Source organism: Meriones unguiculatus, chromosome 15, assembly GCF_030254825.1.
Source record: "Meriones unguiculatus strain TT.TT164.6M chromosome 15, Bangor_MerUng_6.1, whole genome shotgun sequence".
Taxonomy (NCBI): Eukaryota; Metazoa; Chordata; class Mammalia; order Rodentia; family Muridae; genus Meriones; species Meriones unguiculatus.
In genome coordinates this window covers 45,558,335-45,577,741 of record NC_083362.1, presented here as the reverse complement: position 1 = coordinate 45,577,741, position 19,407 = coordinate 45,558,335, and positions in this window count along the sequence as shown.

Here is a 19,407-nt window from a genome sequence, read left to right as displayed (position 1 = left end):
GTTCTAAAGGAAGAAACGGGGATCTTGAAATACCACTAGCTGGAACATTTGTGTGGTCCGTGTCACCTAAACGTGGCATGCATGGCGTTCAGCTTCTCAAGGGGCAGTATGTGTCGTTCTCTTAGAGAAGGTTGCCCCGGCAGGAGGTGGGGGAGGGGATTATGTTTTAAATAGCACTAGAAATGAGAATAAAAGGATGGAGCTGATGATTTAATTGTTTGAATGAGGGATAAATATTATTTCTAAGCATTTACGTGTTTAGCAAGCCCAACACATTTTCATGTGAAATAGGGAAAGACTTCGATAATAAAAGACCTTGTATGCTAATTAAGGATCAAAGGAACCTGCGCTCTGTCCGCAGATGTTATTTTTCTATTCGGACATCAAGAAAAAAGTGTAACTTCAGACATGGTGATGAGGGAGATAATTATAAAATGGGCACATTTGGCGGAATGGTTAAGCGACTGTAAGAGGGTTAGGAACCAGGCAGTAAAAGGGGGACATGCTTGTTAGGATGGATTCTGAGTAGTGTGCATTTTGAAGATTTGGTTAAAAGGAAATTACTCAATAAGTGGCAATCACAGAGCCAAACAGGAAAAAAAAAAAAAAAAAAAAAAAGGTCTGTGCCAGGATCCAAACCCAGCTAACCAACACACTCAGACAGAATGACTTCTGTCTTTTATCCCTGAAGTAGGCAGTGACTGTCCCATCACATTGGTGAAAACTAGTCTTCACTAAAGCTTCTGGCCAGCTCGAGCATGGCAGACCTTGCCCTCTCTGCCTTGCTAAAAACTGTTAGATTACATTCCTGAAGCTAGCCAACTAGGGTCTATTCCCATATTTGGCCACTTCCTCACCCCAAGGCTGACTACCAAGGTGCAGCTATCAAAGTAATAAAGTCCAGAAGTCTAAAGGCCCCTCTGGCTCACCTCATTAACATGCCCAATTATGATGAAATGCCTCATCCTAACACGGGGCTTCCCATATTTCCTTTGTAAACTGTCATTTGTCTATGGGCCATGTCTGTCTCCTCTCTATCCAGAGATAGTCTTTGTCCTCACTCCAGGACAAATACCCTTTATGCCTCTTCCTTGTTCCTTTCCCCTTCTTCCTCTTCTTCTAGCTCCTTATCCATGCCCTCTGTCTCTCTGGAGCAAATAAATCTCCTTTGTGCTGAGAATTTGGTCTTGGGGTGTCCTGGGTCAATACTTTTTCTCACTTCAGAGTCAGGCATAGTTGTTTAATTGCTGCTAAGAGGAAGGGGGAGGTTGAGGAAATATGGGCCCTTGTTGGGGCCGACTACCTCTGATAGTCTCTCACATCAACACCACAACAACAGCTAACGGTTCAGATACATGCTTCTTAACATTTAGTGTTGTCCTCATGTTTTGGTTGTTCCTAGAAAGGCAAGACTCTAAGGGTCAAAGGCAAGAACACTCTTAAATATTCTACAGTGTACAAGGTTATATTCAGGAATTTCTCTCTTTTCCTTTTTCTATCTTTCTTTCTCAGATAAGGAGAAAAGGGGTTAAAAAGAAAACAGTATACAGTATCTTATAGGAATAAGACAAAAGGTCTTATTCAATAATCTTATTGAATCTACTCAACTTAGGGTTTTATTTGTTATTTTCAAATAAGGTTAATTTTAACTCTGGCATAGGAATTTGCATATTGATGCAAAAATAAGTATTTTTGATACATTGGAATAAGCTTTAGGATATTGATACAAATTCAAGGTTACTTCTAATACTTTTAAACAGATATTAAAAACAGGTTAGGGTATCAGGTAATGCAAATTAATTGCTAGTTATTCAACTCATAGTCATGTCAAACACTAGTCTATTTTATCAGAGGAGTATACATCCTAGGTTTAACAGATAGATATGATTTTGTGGACAGATCAATTACTTAAAGATAGGTAGTCCTCAAAAAATTCAGAGACCTGAGGAATATGGCATTTAAAAGTGTCTTTATTGTTTCAAAGATTCTTTGACAATGTCATCTCCTGCCAGCACCCTGCCTACCTCAAAGAAGATAATGAGCATCAAAGAATCTCCATATGGAGATGGCTTCAAATGTGGTAAACAAGCCACTTGGGTAAAGAAAATACCCTTGCTTCACGACAGACAAATTCTTCCAAAAATGGGCAAACTTAAATGCAGGACAAGTCGACTGCTGAACTCTGCCAAGACAGGGTAAGCAAGTCCTAAAAAGTTCCTGTTTCACATATATGTCTGTCAAATATTCTGAGCCGGAAGGCTAAGATGATGCTCCAATGTTGTAAAGAGTTATGGGTGAACTGTTCAGGCAGCAAACTGTCTCTGTCAAGTTTTTATTTTTTTGGAAGCTGCTAACATGCACTTTCTATTTACTCAAATAACTAATTTATTCCTTCTCAAGTCTCTGATGGGGTTGAAAAACAAATAGTTATACTGTCACAATCAGGCTTGAGTTGTTTAGAAGTTAAGAAATCCTTTCATATAGGTAATACCAATAAGGATAAAAGTTAATTTAGGCATAGAACTTTTAACTTGTCAAGATAGATAGGATAATCAGATACTTTCTCCTAAGTTGCTAAATACACATGGACTGGACATTGTACATGTAGATTTTACCTAACAGTTTTCATAATTTCATAATTATTGTATTGAAAGAAAGGGAGCCTTTTATTGGACTTAAAGAGGGAAATGTTGGTATAATGTTCTTTTGAAATGTATACACCTTACCCTTGTTCATTCAAATGCTGATTTCTCCCCCCAACTCTCTGGTTTCAATTCAGATATTGCATTGTGATACTTATTTTAAGCATCCTGTCTCAACTTTGTGTATACAGGCCAAAATAAAGCAACTAGCCACAATGTTGAGCAATGGGAAGAGCCAGAGGACAGGAAAGAGGGGAGAAGCCAGAGGGCAGAAAATGAGTGGAAGGAGAAAGGGTGAGAGAGAGTGAGGAGAGCCAAGCTGGGAGGAGATCTTGGAACTACATGGAGAATTAACCAGACCTAAGATTTCACAAAAAGCAAGTATAATAGGTAAAATCTATATGTTAGGAAACTATGAGGGCTTGGAGGTTTAAGAGGGAGTAACTATTGCCCAGCATTGTGTTCCAGGTTAACTAAATAAACCCAGTCTCTGTGTGGTAATTTGGTTATACAGCTGTTTAGGATTAACAGCATCTTTACTAAAAGATAATTATTAGTAAATATTAATTAAAGCTTACAACACATCTTTTCATAGTGTCCTTGATTTCTTGAATGTTTTGTGCTAGGATTTTTTTTTTTAGATTTAATTTTTTTTTTAGATTTTTTAATTTTCTTTGATGTATGTATTGATTTCTTCAACTGTATCTTCTACCCTTGAGATTCTTTTCTCCATCTCTTGTATTCTGTTTGCAATGCTTACCTCTGTGGTTCCTGTTTTCCTTCCTAAGTTTTCCATCTCCAGGATTTTCTCAGTTTGTTTTGTTTTGTTTTTCTTTCTTGCTTGCTTTTACTTCTATTTTCAGGTCTTGAACAGTTTTATCCATTTCCTTTACTGTTTAATTGTGTTTCCCTGTATTTAAGGGATTTATTCAGCTCCTCTTTAAAGGTCTCTATCATTTAAGGCCATCCTCCTGTGCTTCAACTGTGTCGGCATACACAGGGCTTGCTGTGGTAGAATAGCTGGGCTGGTGGTGCCGTATTGCTCTGGCCCTTATTGATTGTGTTTTTATGCTGGCCTTTAGCCATCTGGCTGGCCTTGGTATTGGCTGTGCCTCAGGTAAACCTGAATGTTTCTGGGGTCCCAAACACCTCTGCTGGTTATGTTGGGTATGTTCCTCTGCTGGCTCTGGTGGCTGTGCCTAGGGTGGGTCAGGCAGATCAGGAGTTCGTGGAGAGGGCTCTAAGCTGAATGTTGCCGGAGAGGGGGAGACAGGCCTCCTCTGGATGGTGAACAATGGGGGTTGGGCCACCATACAGCTCATCTCTGCTGGCTCTGGTGGCTGTGCCCCAGGTGGGTCAGGCAGATTAGGAGTTGGTGGAAAGGGCTCTAAGCTATACCACTCCCAGGCATATACCCAAAAGACGTTCCACCATACCACGAGGACACTAGATCAACTATATTCACAGTGGCTTTATTTGTAATAGCCAGAAACTGGAAACAATCAATCAGATGTCCCTCAACCAAAAAAAAAAAAAAAAAAAAAAAAAAAAAAAAAAAGATAGAAAAATTGTGGTACATTTACACAATGGAATTCTACTCAACTATTGGAAACAAGGAAATCATACAATTTGCAGGCAAATAGATGGAACTAGAAAAGTGTGGAGAGCCGAGACTCAGACGCCACTAGGTGGCGCTGACATCTCGCCCTCAAAACTGTAAACCTCCAGAGCGCATGCGTAGATTGCATAAGCATGCTAAGAATTGCGTAAGCACGCCGGATAAGAGTGAGCAGCCAATCAGGGTATTGATACGTCACAAGCCCGCTAAGCATGATGGGCCCAAGTCATCAGGCGGGGTAAAAGTAAGCAGCCAGTCAGGGTATTCACACGTCACTCAGGTGCGACCCGGGCTTATATAAACAGCGCCACTTTGGGGCCTGCCCTCTCCTCCGCTCTCCTCCGCTCTCCTCCCCTCTCCTCCCCTCTCCTCCCCTCTCCTCCCCTCTCCTCCCCTCTCCTCCCCTCTCCTCCCCTCTCCTCCCCTCTCCTCCCCTCTCCTCCCCTCTCCTCCCCTCTCCTCCCCTCTCCTCCCCTCTCCTCCCCTCTCCTCCCCTCTCCTCCCCTCTCCTCCCCTCTCCTCCCCTCTCCTCCCCTCTCCTCCCCTCTCCTCTTCTCTCTCCTCCCTCCCCGTTTCCCCGCCCGGGGCCGCGGGCCACGGGAAGCCGCCCGTGGCCAGGCGGCCCCTCTCCTCTCCTTTCATTGTGTGACTAATAAAGGTTTTGTTGCGGAAGAATTCCTGTGGTCGCGTGCGTTTCTGCCGGCGAAACGCTCACGCGGCTCCCAACATCTAGTGCCGAAACCCGGGAACAGTGCTGGGTAAGGAGGGCCCCATTAGCGGGGAGGAATTCAGAACCGCAACATTAAGGTTTGTCCTGAAAGACATGTTCGATCTCGACTTATCCCGTTTCTCATTTCGGCTAGCAGAAGCCCTTATGGCCTTCTCTGCTGTGATAGCCGCCATAGCTTTCCTTTTTTTGGTCTCGTGCAAACTCAAGGGCTGCCTCGGGAGAAAAAGGAGTAGCAAAAGGTTAAGGATAGGGGGGATGCAAGACAACATGCCAGAATCAGGACGTGAGACGAGGTTAGGGGCCCCAATGGATAGAGATAGGGACGTCTCTAAGAAAAAAGACCCTTCTGTGGACGTTAAAACCATGGAAGAGAGAGGTCAGGGGAAGAACACCCTGGGATTTGAGCAGCTATATCCCTCTGGCAAAGAGGATTTGTAGGAGGAAGCAGCCTACTATGAGGAAAACCTATACCATCCGGATGAGCAGCCGTCACTATTATATCAAAAGCAAGGTAGTATGAGAAACAGGAAGGGCGCACTTTCTCAATCGGCCGCTCCCGTTGTCTCTAGTGCTCCCCCATCCTACACCGGGAGGCACTGTCCTGATTCCTTCTTTTCAACAGAAGATAGACACAAGATTTTTCAGACTTTTCCAGTATTTGAAGATGTGGAGGGAGGCCGTGTCCACGTGCCTGTAGATTACCCTCTAGTCAAGGAACTGGCAGAGTCAGTTAATAAGTACGGGGTGGATGCTAATTTCACAATTATGCAGCTTGAGAGGCTAGGCTCTACAGCAATGACCCCAAATGATTGGCAGACTGTAGTGAAAGCTGCCCTCCCTAATATGGGAGTATATTTGGAATGGAAAGCCCTATGGTATGATGCCTGTCAATCCCAAGCTAGGGCTAATGCCAATGCAAAAGACAATCAACGACGCTGGACATTTGAGCTACTAACAGGACAAGGTCCGCATGTCCAGCAACAGACAGATTATGATTGGGGAGTGTATGGCCAAATATCTGCTGCTGCCATTAAAGCATGGAAGGCCCTTTCAAAGAAGGGTGGGACCGAGGGCCATTTAACAAAAATTATCCAGGGTCCTCAGGAGTCATTCCCAGAATTTGTGGCCAAAATGACGGATGCAGCAGGCAGGATATTTGGAGACCCGGAAGGGGTCCGGCCAATGATAAAACAGCTGGTGTATGAAAATGCTTCACCAGAATGCAAGGCAGTCATTATCCCCAGAAGGAACAAAGGACTGACAGATTGGATAAAGGTTTGCCGAGGACTCGGAGGCCCGCTTACCAACACCGGGCTGGCGGCAGCTATATTACAGAGCAATAACCGCCCAAGTTCTAAAAACAATAAAGTTTGTTTTAATTGTGGCAAAATGGGTCATTTTAAGAGAGATTGTCATGTGTCTGTGCAAAAGAAAGTTCCTGGGCTTTGCCCTAAGTGTAAAAAAGGCAATCACTGGGCTAATGAATGCCGTTCAATTAGAGATATTCAGGGAAAGCTTATCCAGCATGAGAACCCCCCTGATGAAAGGAATGAAAATATTCCAAAAAACGGATTTCAGGGCCCCAGAAAAAATGGGACACAGACAGACAACAGGAGGGCTTATCCAGCTATAGAGCAACCAGAGGATCAGCAGGCCTGGACCTCCATTCCACCTCCCAATTCTTATTAATGCCACACATGGGAGTGCAACCTGTCCCAGTGGAGTTTAAAGGTCCCCTGCCTGAAGGAAGTGTCGGTCTTATTCTGGGTCACTACTCTTTCACTTTAAAAGGACTTATGGTCCATCCTGGAATTTTAGATCAGGATTTTACGGGACAGCTCCAGGTGCTTTGTTCCTGCCCCCAAGGTATATTTTCTATTTCCCCTGGAGATAGGATTGCTCAATTAGTCTTCCTCCCAAGTCTTCATGACTGTTTCCCATCTACCGAAACACCAAGGGGCATAAGAGGACTCGGTTCCACAGGAACAGATTTTGCTCATTTGGTAGTTGATCTTAAGACCAGACCTACCTTACAATTACAGATAGAAGGAAAAGGTTTTACTGGTATTTTGGACACAGGGGCTGATAAAAGCATTATTTCTTCCACCTGGTGGCCTAAGGCGTGGCCTGTTACACAATCATCCCACTCCTTACAAGGGTTGGGATATGAGGCCAGCCCTGCAGTTAGTTCACGTTCTTTGAGGTGGCAAGCACCGAAAGGTCAAACAGGAAGTTTCATACCATATGTTCTTCCTCTCCCTGTCAATCTCTGGGGAAGAGATATTTTGCAGGATTTAGGATTAGCATTGACCAACGAATACTCTCAACAGGCAATTGATATAATAAAAAGGATGGGTTATAAGGAAGGAAGAGGCCTTGGAAAACAGGAACAAGGGAGATTGCACCCGATTTCACAGGAAAATAATACAGGGAAACAAGGCCTGGGTTTTCATTAACTGCCATTGAGGGTTCCATGCCCATATCTTGGCTCACAGAGGAAGCCGTATGGGTTCCTCAATGGCCCCTTTCCTCTGAAAAGCTAGAAGCCGCTACAAGGCTGGTTAAAGAACAGGTACAGCTTGGTCATTTGGAACCATCTACTTCCCCCTGGAATACACCCATTTTTGTTATAAAAAAGAAATCAGGAAAGTGGAGGCTTCTCCATGACCTGAGGGCTATTAATGCACAGATGCGATTATTTGGAACAGTGCAACTAGGCTTGCCTCTGCTTTCAGCCCTGCCTAAGCAATGGAGAATTATAATAATAGACATCAAGGATTGTTTTTTCTCCATTCCATTGTGCCCATGAGACAGACAGAGATTTGCCTTTACCCTACCTGCTGTTAATTGCCATGAGCCAGACCAGAGATATAAGTGGACAGTCTTACCTCAAGGCATGGCTAATAGCCCCACCATGTGTCAATTGTATGTGCAGATGGCTCTTAAACCAGTTAGACAGCAATTTCCTTCCTTGTTGCTGATTCATTATATGGATGATATTCTCTTGTGCCATGAGGAGTTAGCCATCTTACAAGATGTGTATCCTTTGTTGCAAAAAGCCCTGCAACAATGGGGATTGCATATTGCCACTAAAAAAGTCCAAATTTCAGAAGTGGGCTCCTTTCTAGGGACTGTTATTTATCCGGAACAAATAGTTCCTCAAAAAATAGAAATTCGCAGGGATCATTTACATACCTTAAATGATTTTCAAAAATTATTAGGTGATATAAATTGGCTTAGGCCGTTTTTAAAAATTCCTTCTGCTGAATTAAAGCCCCTATTTGATATTTTGGAAGGGGATGTTAATATTTCTTCACCCAGAGCCTTAACACCGGCTGCAAGCCACGCCCTGCGAGTGGTAGAAAACGCTTTACAGGATGCCCAATTAAAACGTGTAGATGAAACTAAGGCCTTTGACCTGTGTGTCATTAAAACTAAACATTTACCAACTGCTGTATTATGGCAAGATGGGCCCTTAGTGTGGGTTCATCCCAATGCCTCTCCTACAAAAATTGAATGGTATCCGGATGCAGTCGCTGAACTCGCACTTCGTGGGTTAAAAACAGCCATTACATATTTTGGGAAGGAGCCAAAGTCTTTAATAGTGCCTTATATGGCTCACCAAGTTCAGGTATTAACTGCTACCTCTGATATTTGGGCGGTGCTGGTTACCTCTTTTAGTGGTTCAATTGATAATCATTATCCAAAACATCCTATTTTGCAATTTGCTTTAACTCAGGAGGTAGTCTTCCTGCATGTAACGTCCCAAAAGCCACTTCGGGATGGACTGGTAGTCTATACAGATGGGTCAAAAACAGGAATAGGAGCTTATGTGGTTAATAATAAAGTTATTTCTAAGCAATATCATGAGACCTCGCCTCAAATTGTGGAATGTTTAGTAGTGTTAAAAGTTTTGGAAAAATTTCCAGGTCCCTTAAATATTGTTTCTGATTCTAGTTATGTGGTAAATGCAACCAAAATCTTAGAGGCTGCTGGATTAATTAAAGCGTCTAGCAAGCTTGCAAAAATTTTTCAAAAGATTCAGTTTGCCTTAATTACCAGAAGATCCCCTGTTTTTATTACACACATCAGGGCTCATTCCGGTCTACCGGGGCCCATGTCCCGTGGAAACGACCTGGCAGATCGAGCCACAAAGATGATTGCATTTGCCCTCCTTTCAAATTTAGAATTGGCTAAGGAGTTTCATAAAAGATTTCATGTTACAGCTGAGACATTGTGTAATCGATTTAACATAACTAGAAAGGAAGCCAGAGATATTGTTACCCAATGTCAAAATTGCTGTCAGTTCTTACCTATGCCTCATGTTGGGATTAATCCCAGAGGAATCTGTCCACTACAAGTGTGGCAGATGGATGTTACCCACATTTCATTTTTTGGTAAACTTCAATATTTGCATGTTTCTGTTGATACTTGCTCTGGAGTCATGTTTGCTTCTCCCCTGACTGGAGAAAAGGCAGCCCATGTTATTCAACATTGCCTAGAGGCATGGAGTGCCTGGGGAAAGCCCAAAATTCTAAAAACTGACAATGGGCCAGCCTATACTTCTCAAAAATTTAAACAGTTTTGTCATCAGATGGAAATAACCCATCTGACAGGTCTCCCCGATAACCCCCAGAGTCAGGGCATCATTAAACGTACTCACTGCACCCTAAAATCCTATTTAATAAAACAAAGGGGAGGAGTCCAGGAGGCTCTGCCCTCAGTGCCACGAGTGATGGTTTCACTGGCACTCTTCACTCTCAATTTTTTAAATTTGGACAGTCAAGGCCATTCGGCTGCTGATCGCCACTGTTCAGGGCCTAACAGGCCCAAGGAAATGATTATATGGAAGGATGTCTTAACTGGACAGTGGAAAGGCCTGGATCCTATTTTAATAAGATCCAGGGGAGCTGTCTGTGTTTTTCCACAGGAAGAAAACAATCCATTCTGGGTACCGGAGCGCCTCACGCAAAAGCTCGTGACAGCTAAAGATGATCTTTCAACAGACACACCTGCTACTGCTTAAAGAATCAAGGACAGTGAGGAGGACCACTAATTCTACTCAAGTGGATTCATTGCCCACAGACTGGCTTTACCCTGGGTTTCTTCTGCCTTTTCTTACTTCAGATTGGGTGGGGGTCGGAATGTTTGGTGTAGCATTGTGTTGTGGCTTAGTGTTTTTTACTCTGGTTGTTCTGCAAACTCAATACCCAAAACAAACGTGACTAGGTCGCAATCGCGCAAGCACTAGCACCCTTGGAACAAGGATCGTCTCCCAAAAATTTGGTTATCCATGTTAAAAAATTAAAACAGACTGTGACACTCAGTCGATGCACCTCAGGGGTTTCACCCATTGCACTGAGTCGATGAGTGATCCAGGTTAATGTTGCCTTTGCCTAAACGGTTATGGTACCTAGATAGGAGGGTGACAGCTCTTGCACTCCCTGGAATTTTATTCCATTGCACGGGAATGAGTGTCACCTCCTTTTTAAAATCTTCTCCCCTAGCCCCTGCACCCAGAGGACTCGTTTCCATTGCACCTGGTGGGGTAAGGGAGTAATCTAAAGCTCTTGATCGCTTACTCCCCAAAGAAGGAGTTCGCTTGATCGAGCTTAGGGCCCTCTTGTACCGTGCTTATAGGATTTTAGGCAGTTTTCATTTATTTATAACAAAAAGGGAGATGTGGAGAGCCGAGACTCAGACGCCACTAGGTGGCACTGACATCTCGCCCTCAAAACTGTAAACCTCCAGGGCGCATGCGTAGATTGCATAAGCACGCTAAGAATTGCGTAAGCACGCCGGATAAGAGTGAGCAGCCAATCAGGGTATTGACACGTCACAAGCCCGCTAAGCATGATGGGCCCAAGTCATCAGGCGGGGTAAAAGTAAGCAGCCAGTCAGGGTATTCACACGTCACTCAGGTGCGACCCGGGCTTATATAAACAGCGCCACTTCGGGGCCCGCCCTCTCCTCCGCTCTCCTCCCCTCTCCTCTTCTCTTTCCTCCCTCCCCGTTTCCCCTCTCCTCCCCTCTCCTCCCCTCTCCTCCCCTCTCCTCTTCCCTCTCCTCTTCCCTCTCCTCCTTCCCCGTTTCCCCTCCCGGGGCCGCGGCCCGCGGGAAGCCGCCCGCGCCCACGAGGTGGCCGGGCGGCCCCTCTCCTCTCCTTTCATCACGTGACTAATAAAGGTTTTGTTGCGGAAGAATTCCTGTGGTCGCGTGCGTTTCTGCCGGCGAAACGCTCACGCGGCTCCCAACAGAAAAGATCATCCTGAGTGAGGTAACCCAGACCCAGAAAGACACACATGGTATGTACTCATTTATAAGCAGATATTAGCCATATAATACAGGATGACCATACTACAATCCACAGACCCAAAGAAGCCAAATAACAAGGAGGGCCCACGAGAAGATACTTGACTCCACCCAGAAGGTTAAATAGAATGGAAGTCAAAAGTGGATAAAGAGAGGGAACTAAGTGGGTGATGGCATGGGGAGGGGAACAAGAGTGAGAAGCAGATGTGGGGTGAGAAGGGGTGAGAGGCGAGAGGTCAGGGAAAGAGAAGAGAAACCAAAGGGACAGGACATCTCTGAGACAAGCTGGAGACCAGAGGCAGAGTAGGATCCGGGAGGTCATGGATGTGACTAGCTGAGACTCCTAATGAGGGAAGGGGGTTGGGCCACATGAAGACTGAAGTGACCATGTCCTAGCCAGGCAGGACTGGTGGAAAGTGGAGAACAACAACCTACCAACAAAATCTTTGATCCAAAAATTACCCTGCCTACAAAGTACAGGGATAAAGAGGGCACAAAGACTGAGCAAATGGCTGACCAATGACTGGTCCAGCCTGAGACCCACCCCACGGGAGAGAGCCAACACCTGACACTATTAATGATCCTCTGCTCTGCATGCAGACAGGAACCTAACAAAACCATCCTCTGAGAGGCTCCGCCCAGTAGCAGAACAAAACATGCTGAGACCCACAGCCAAACTTTAGGCAGAGCTAGGGGAGCCTTGTGGAGGAGTGTGGGGAAGGGTTCTTGTCAACTAACCTAGGCTCATAGGGGCTCACAGAGACTGAAGCACCCACCAAATAGCATACATGGACTGGACCTAGGCCCACGACACGTACTTAACTTATGGGCAGCTTGGTCCTCATGTGGGTCTCCTAGCAACAAGAGGGGCATGGGTTTTATCTGACATGGACTCAGTTGCCTGCTTTTGGATCACTTTCTCCTAGCGGGGCTGCCTGGCCTGGCCTCAGTAGAACAGGATGTACTAAGTCCTGATGCAACTTGATAAACTGGGTGGGTTTGTAAGAGGGGGGAAAGGGGAAGAGAACAGGAGGGTGGGACCAGGAGGGAAGGGGCTGTGATAGGGATGTAAAATGAATAATTTTTTTTAAATGTGGACTTGATATAATTTTAAATTTTTGAAAATATTTTTTCATTGTTTTCATTTTGATTGTTTGTTGGTTTTCTTTAAAAGGCAAGAGTTGGAAATGTTTTTCTTAGCAATGAGCAATAAATCGATTGATAAGGTCAGTTATTGGACTTGGTTGATTCTGGTTTGAGATGAAATCACATTGTTGCTGTTGTTTGGAAGGGGGCTATTCAGATGTTGTAGGATAAGAAGAATGTTAAAAAGAGGAAGGCCCAAACACAGTCCCGTTTGCCTCCTAAAAAGACAGCGCTGTTAAAGCTCCCCAGCTGCCAGTCAGATGGAGTGCTGTAGAACACACTGGAGGCACAGCAAGGCCAGAATGGAGGCCAGAGTGTAGGGCCTGCCCGTGTTCTCTTAGACCCGCCTTTCCCACAGCTGCTGAGCAGCACAAAGACGGCCTGTCGCCACCACGATAAACACCTAAACTGAGAGGAATGACTAACTTTGGGTTGTAATTTTGGAGGTTTCTAACCATTGTCAGCTGCCCATTTCTATTGGCTCTGGGATAAGACAGAACTCACGTATAAGCGAGTGAGAGTACCGGTTTGCTAAGCGAGTAAATGCTAACAGGATGTGCAATACACTGCAGAACAAGGTTTCCTTCTCTGACGATGGAATGTATATCCAGGTTTCTCCAGCAGGGGGTGTGCTTGGTGGGAGCAGCAGATTATGAGCCCTCAGAGCTTTGGCTATTACACTGAGAACATTCCAACAGCTCTAGAAGGAAGAGGCTCTCGTTGGGTACTCTACTTTGTTTTCGTTTTACAAATTACTCGGCTATATTCATGGCTCTTCCCAGACTCTAGCTAGCGGAAGTTACAGGAGCTCTGCAGGTTGCTCTTCGGGAAGCAAGCCCGCCAGCCGTCAGGATCGGCACTGGCGTAGAACCAGCCCAAGGTGCCAGCTGTCTATGTGAGCTATCCGATCGCTCTCACTCCTTCCCCCTCCCTCTTTCCCCCTTCTGGGTGGTGGTAGTGATGTGCGAGGTAAGCAGATGTACAATAAAAGACTACATTTCTCATAACCAACACAAGTCTTCTGTATGACTAATCCCTAGTCAGGAAAATTAAGTAGGTTTTTTGGGGGGTGGTTTCCAGACAGCATCTTGAAAGACAGCTGGTACATATGCCCTTTATCCTTTCTTTTCCTGCCTCTGCACTCCCTGAACTACAGAATTCTGTCTGCTGTGTTGTACTTTGAGGACAGGGATCCTTCCATAAGAAAGGCAGCAGTGACTAGAGGGAGACAGGGTCCATGGGGACTTTGGGACTTGCACTCATACCAGAGAATGACTTCTATGTCACTTAAGTCACCATTGTGTGTGTGTGTGTGTGTGTGTGTTAGTGGTGGTAGTGTATTGAGATCAGGTCTTGCAATATAGCCATGACTGGCCCCAACTTCATTATGTAGTCCAGGGAGATCTTGAAGTCATAGCCATGCTCTTGCCTCAGCCTCCCAATCCCTGGGATTCCAGAAATTCCAGGAATGAACTACCAATCCAGTTTCTTTTGCCAGTTTTAAAAGCTACAGTCACAATTAACACCAAGCTTTTGTTTTGTTTTTTCTTGTTTTTTGTTTGTTCTTTTTGTTTGTTTGTTTGTTTGTTTTGAGACAGGGTTGCTCTCTGTAGCCTTGGCTGTCCTGGACTCACATTGTAGAACAGTCTGGCCTCAAAACTCACAAAGAACTGCCTGGCTCTGCCTCCCTGAGTGCTGAGATTCAAGGTGTGTGCCGCCAAGTCCAGCCAACACCAACCATTTTTATTGCCTGCCCATATTGTGAGGTTAAGTAACCAATGAACAATTTATAGTCACACTGACACTATGTGATGTGTTATACGAACAATTTTGGCATCATGTGGCACTCCATAAACCTAAGGGTGTTTTACTGACCTGGGCACATCTCAATAGACAGGACAGGGATTCAAGCTGTCTGCAGCCTTTTCATCACAGCTTCAGAGTCTTGTAGTGTCCATGAATTACCAGCTGGGGTTACCTAACAGATCTAGAAAGCTTCTTTTGTACCTGAGCCTCCTGCTACCTCTGGCACAGTGGTAACTTCTCAGGAATGTGATAAATTGTTCTTCCCGGATCCTCACGGTTAATGGGGCTGTCCTCTGGCCAGCAAACTTCATACACTGTCCAGTTCAACACCTAATTGCTCATGTGAGAGCCTTTGGAGTGGTATGTTTGGTTTACTGTGGTACCGTGCAGTGACTGTCCATTAGCCTGTGTCCACAGTGGCAGACTAAAGTACATGGGCCCAGGTGTGTCCTCCCAGACATACAGTATGGCCCAAAAATAAACATTTACTTTTGTTTTGATGCACTGGTTTAGGGTTGTTATTATTGTGTGTGTACTGTCCTGACACACTTTCGAATCCACAAACAGCCTTCTGAGATAAGGGGCAATAAGAGAGACAGAACATTTTATTAACTTCCAGCCACCACTGCAGAAATATGAAAAAAGCCTCCGAAGGTCAACCTTTTAACATGAAGTTAGCTTTCATTTTAATAAAACAATTTATTACATCTTCGCTACAAATGTATGTAGGCTTAGATTTTTCACCCAACCTACTTTATTTAGGGTTCTTAAATACTTATACCTCCCTTCCACCCACTGACCAGAGGTAGGGGAGAAAGAAGGTTATTAGGTAAAGGGGATTGTAGATCTTTTTAGAAGTAGTTCCTTGGGACGAGTCTACTCTTCGTTGTCCAGATAGTAGCAATCTAGTCCAAAAGCCAACACCAAGCAGCAATAGGAACCACACAATTCAGAAGACTGGGACAAGTAAGAGAAAGCCTCAAGACTCAGCTGGACTGCCCTGAGACGTTCTCCGGAGCATTTCTCTCTGCTGAAGTCACGTGTCGAAGCATGAAGATCAGTGCAGCGGTCCAAAAAGCGGTGTCTCACTGTCTGTGGGTTTCTGTGTATCTCCTCTCCTCAGTCTTCTCAGCTGACCAAAGTCATGCCTCTTGCATGACATCGTGTGCCCTCTCACAAGCCAGCCTCCAACAAACACAGCACATGCCCTCTCACAAGACAGCATACAGTGAAACAGCACATGACCAAACTGAGTCTTCAAGGAAAACAGAAACTGCCACTTCAAAAGTCTATCCATAGGCGAAGCAATCCTCCATTCTTCAGTGACTTTGGATCCTGCCAAACTTCACGCCAATGCTGACATTTAGATTCCACACAGTTAGCTCCACCATGTGGTCATTTGTAATAGTGACATTTCTTACCAATCATAAAAGCAAAGTCACACAGCCAATACCATATACTCCTTGAGAAGTGATTGTACTTAATTAAACAAAAAAAATCATGTATAGCTTGCTAGGACATCAAAGCAAGAAGGAAGTTCTTCCTCTTGTGTGAATTAGGAAGTTCAAGAGAAGTTCGAGTCACAATTTATTCACTCAACTGGGTTCTGTCGTGTAGGGCCTGGAAACACAGCAGTTTACACATTCCTACCTTTCCATTAACTAGACAACGGGATGGTAAAATCCAGGTTTGAGTGCAGGAATGATGAGTGAGGAACGATTCTAAATAGAGCCAACAGAAATAATGTTAGGCTGTCCACGATTTACTCTCCGTGTGAGCATTCTCTTATGGACGTAAAAGACTTAAAGGCATCAAGATACATACATCTTGGTTTTGAAATGTTATCACACTGAGCAGAATCTAGGACTCATTAGAGAAATCACCTATTCCAGGTCTGTGACAGAAGGACTGAAGGAAAAGGAGAAAGTGGGTTGGGTTGAGCACAGGTATTTCATTGCTCTTGGCTTCTTTGCTGTTCGTTATGTGACCAACTACTTCAAGCGCTCAAAATACCCATGGTTGTGACAAAATATCCTGACAAAAGCAACTGAAGGGAGAAAGGTTTCTTCTTTTCTTTCTTTTTTTTGGGGGGGAGGGGGAAGGCTTCAGGCTTCTGGTTACATTGTGTCCACAGTATAGAAACAGAGTTCCCATCTTTTTTCTCTTTATTCCTTCTGGGACCCCAGTCCAGGGAATATGTCTTCCACCTTTTTTTCTAATCTAGGAACTCCCTCACAGGTCTGTTGCCCTGTGAGTCTAGATCCAATCAAGTTCACTGTCAATATTACCACTGACCAATTTTTATGATGAACTGAGTTGATTAGCTGTTGACTTCACAAGCTAGCAAAAACACACTTGTCTCTGGAAGAAACGGGTCTCAAATACTGCTGTGCTGCAATCTACAAAACCCCTGCTTACACCACTACCCATCTTCCCTAGTAGCATTTCAAGTTGGCTTCTTTGTCTTTTGCACATTATTCTAGGTATCTCTGATGGTGTCTTTCTAACACAAGAATATTTCTTGGGCTAATCTTACTTTCCGCACATGAAGAATTTTATTGGTCCTAAAGAATGCTTTACTTCATTAAAATCACAAAGACCATAACCTGGGCATTACACATGCCCCCAACCCTGCCTTTACATTTACTGAAGCAAAACTGAGAAATAGAACTCTGACTGTAACTCACTTTCCTCATCCATTTTAAGGTCTCTGGGAATGTGTCTTGAAACTTGATAGCAAGTGATAATTGGATGCAATTTTTAGTCCTATCCACTTTAGCTATTATCTTTTCCATTCCATCTAGGTGTACTTCATCTATGATGTATTAAGTGAAATTACATGAAGATCAGATCTAAGTATAGAGGGAATATAGATTAGGTTTTTAATACTTTACAAAAATAGAATCACTTCATCTTAATTTTCTAAAAATTTTTCTAAACTTTAGTTTTAATTTGAACAAACAATATATAGCACAATTCTCCCATTTTAGGCTGACTTTGGTAAGTCATAATTGTGTAATCACTACTAGCTGAAATACACCATTTTTATCATACCCCCAAACCTCCTTTGGATATCTTAGCAATCAAAACTCCCCACTACCTCCAGCTCTGATTTCATAATCCCAGGCACCCAGTGAGTTGTTATTATAGACTTTGCTAAAAGTCCTCAGAAATACAACAGTACAGCTGAGCAAGCAGCCCTTCAGTGTGTTTCCCCATTTGTTGTACACTTCAGGCCTTTCCAGTTTGAAGGTAATCAGGGGATGCGGTGGGGGAAACAACCAAAACCCTGCTATATCCATGTACAAATCCTTAGATAGAAGAGAATTTGCTTTCACCTTTCTTGGGTAAGTGTCTGAGAATAGAACTGAGTGATCCTGCATTACCTTTTGTTGTAATTAATCACCATGACCCAAAGAGACTTACACAAGAGTTTATTTTGGTTTGCAGTTGCAGAGGGAGGGTCCATAATGGTGTGAGAGGGCATGGCAGCAGGGAGGCAGAGCAGGAAGCTGAGAGATTATTTTCAGACATAAAGCGGAGTGACCTGGAAGTGGGACGATGTTATAAACTCTCACACCTGATCCAGGTAACGTGCTTCCTCCAACATGACTCAGCACCTCCCTTTGTTCCACACCTTTCCACACCGACTAGGGATCAAGTGTTTAGTATCTGAACCCATAGGGGAGATTTTTCATTCAAAGTACTGAAGAGCCTTGTAGGACGTCTTAATTTTAGTTACGCTTATAATTATATAAACTTATAAAAATAAATTACAACGTACAATTTTATAAGAAGCTGCCAAATTCTTTTCCAAAGTCTCTGCACTATTTTTGCCTTCTTACCAGCAATGTACAAGAACTCTCCATTTCTTCAACAGTTAGTTTCAGCAATTTTGTTGGTTGGCAATTTGAATGCTTTCATGGGCTGGGCTGTATGTATGATAACCTGATCTCTATTCTCCAGTTCATGAACTATTCTCTAGTTCATGAAGAGAGTGAGGAGGGAGGGAGGGCCTTGAATGTCACTGGGGTGGAATCACCATTGCCTGCTGGCTCGTAAATGATCAGATACATACACTCAGGTGCTCCTGTGTCTGATCCTCAAAGAAGGCCCTCACCAGAGGCAGCCACTGGTTCCTGCAGAACTGACCCAAAAATAAAACCAGAGGACTCACCCGGTGTGGTCACTGTCATCAACAAAAGTAAAGACTAAAGCAGCCGTTGGCACAAGCAAACCTGGCGAGTTTGTAGTGGTTTGTGTCTTATTTGTATTCCCAATGACTAGGTACTGCCTTAACTCTTATAATTTACTTCAGATCTCAGCTTAGCACTTCATTGTTGAACTGTAAGAATTATTTACGACTGGTTATGCCCTTGCAAGATACATGTATTTTATAAGCATTTCCTCACCACCTATGAACTGCATTTTGGTGCTTACTGCTGTCTTTCAAAGAGCAATTTCAACTTTATTAAATTCCAGATTAAAAATTTCTTTCCTGGTTATGTTTACTGTCAGAAAAAAGTTCTACCTATCCCAAGACAGCAAAATTTTCTCCTTTCTTTCTGTTTGGCCTTTAAGTTTATTGTCTTTTTTTTTTTTTTAAACTTGAACTTTGCTCCAAAATTGTGTGAGGCAAGAGCTTAAGCCCCTTTCCTGTCTGAATAGCAACTGTTCCATTTGTTGAAGATTTTGTTCCTTACTGAACTACTTTGATACTTTTGTAAAATCAGTTGTCCAGGTTCTCTAAACTCCATTTTGTCCAATGGTCCTCAACAATCTTGAAACATCTATAACAATTTTGTTCATTTTCTCAACTTCATTATAAAGATAGAGCTCTGTGTCTGTGTTCAAGGATGTTATCCTTGATCTTCCACTTGTAATTTGAGAAAAGAAGCATACATTCACTTTTAGCCTGGCTTCCATGTGTGGAATGTCCATTCCCCAATCCCCAGTTCTTGCATTCTAGATGTAATTGCAATACTGCCTAGATTCCAATTAATTTCATTATGATACCCCATATGAGATTTTTAAAATGCACTACCCCCTACACAATGATGCACAGGCAAGTAATGCTGAGTGGGAAACAGTCTTCCCCAAGGAAGAGCATACCAATTGGTTGTCTAATATCAAATGGTCAGTCCTGGAAACAC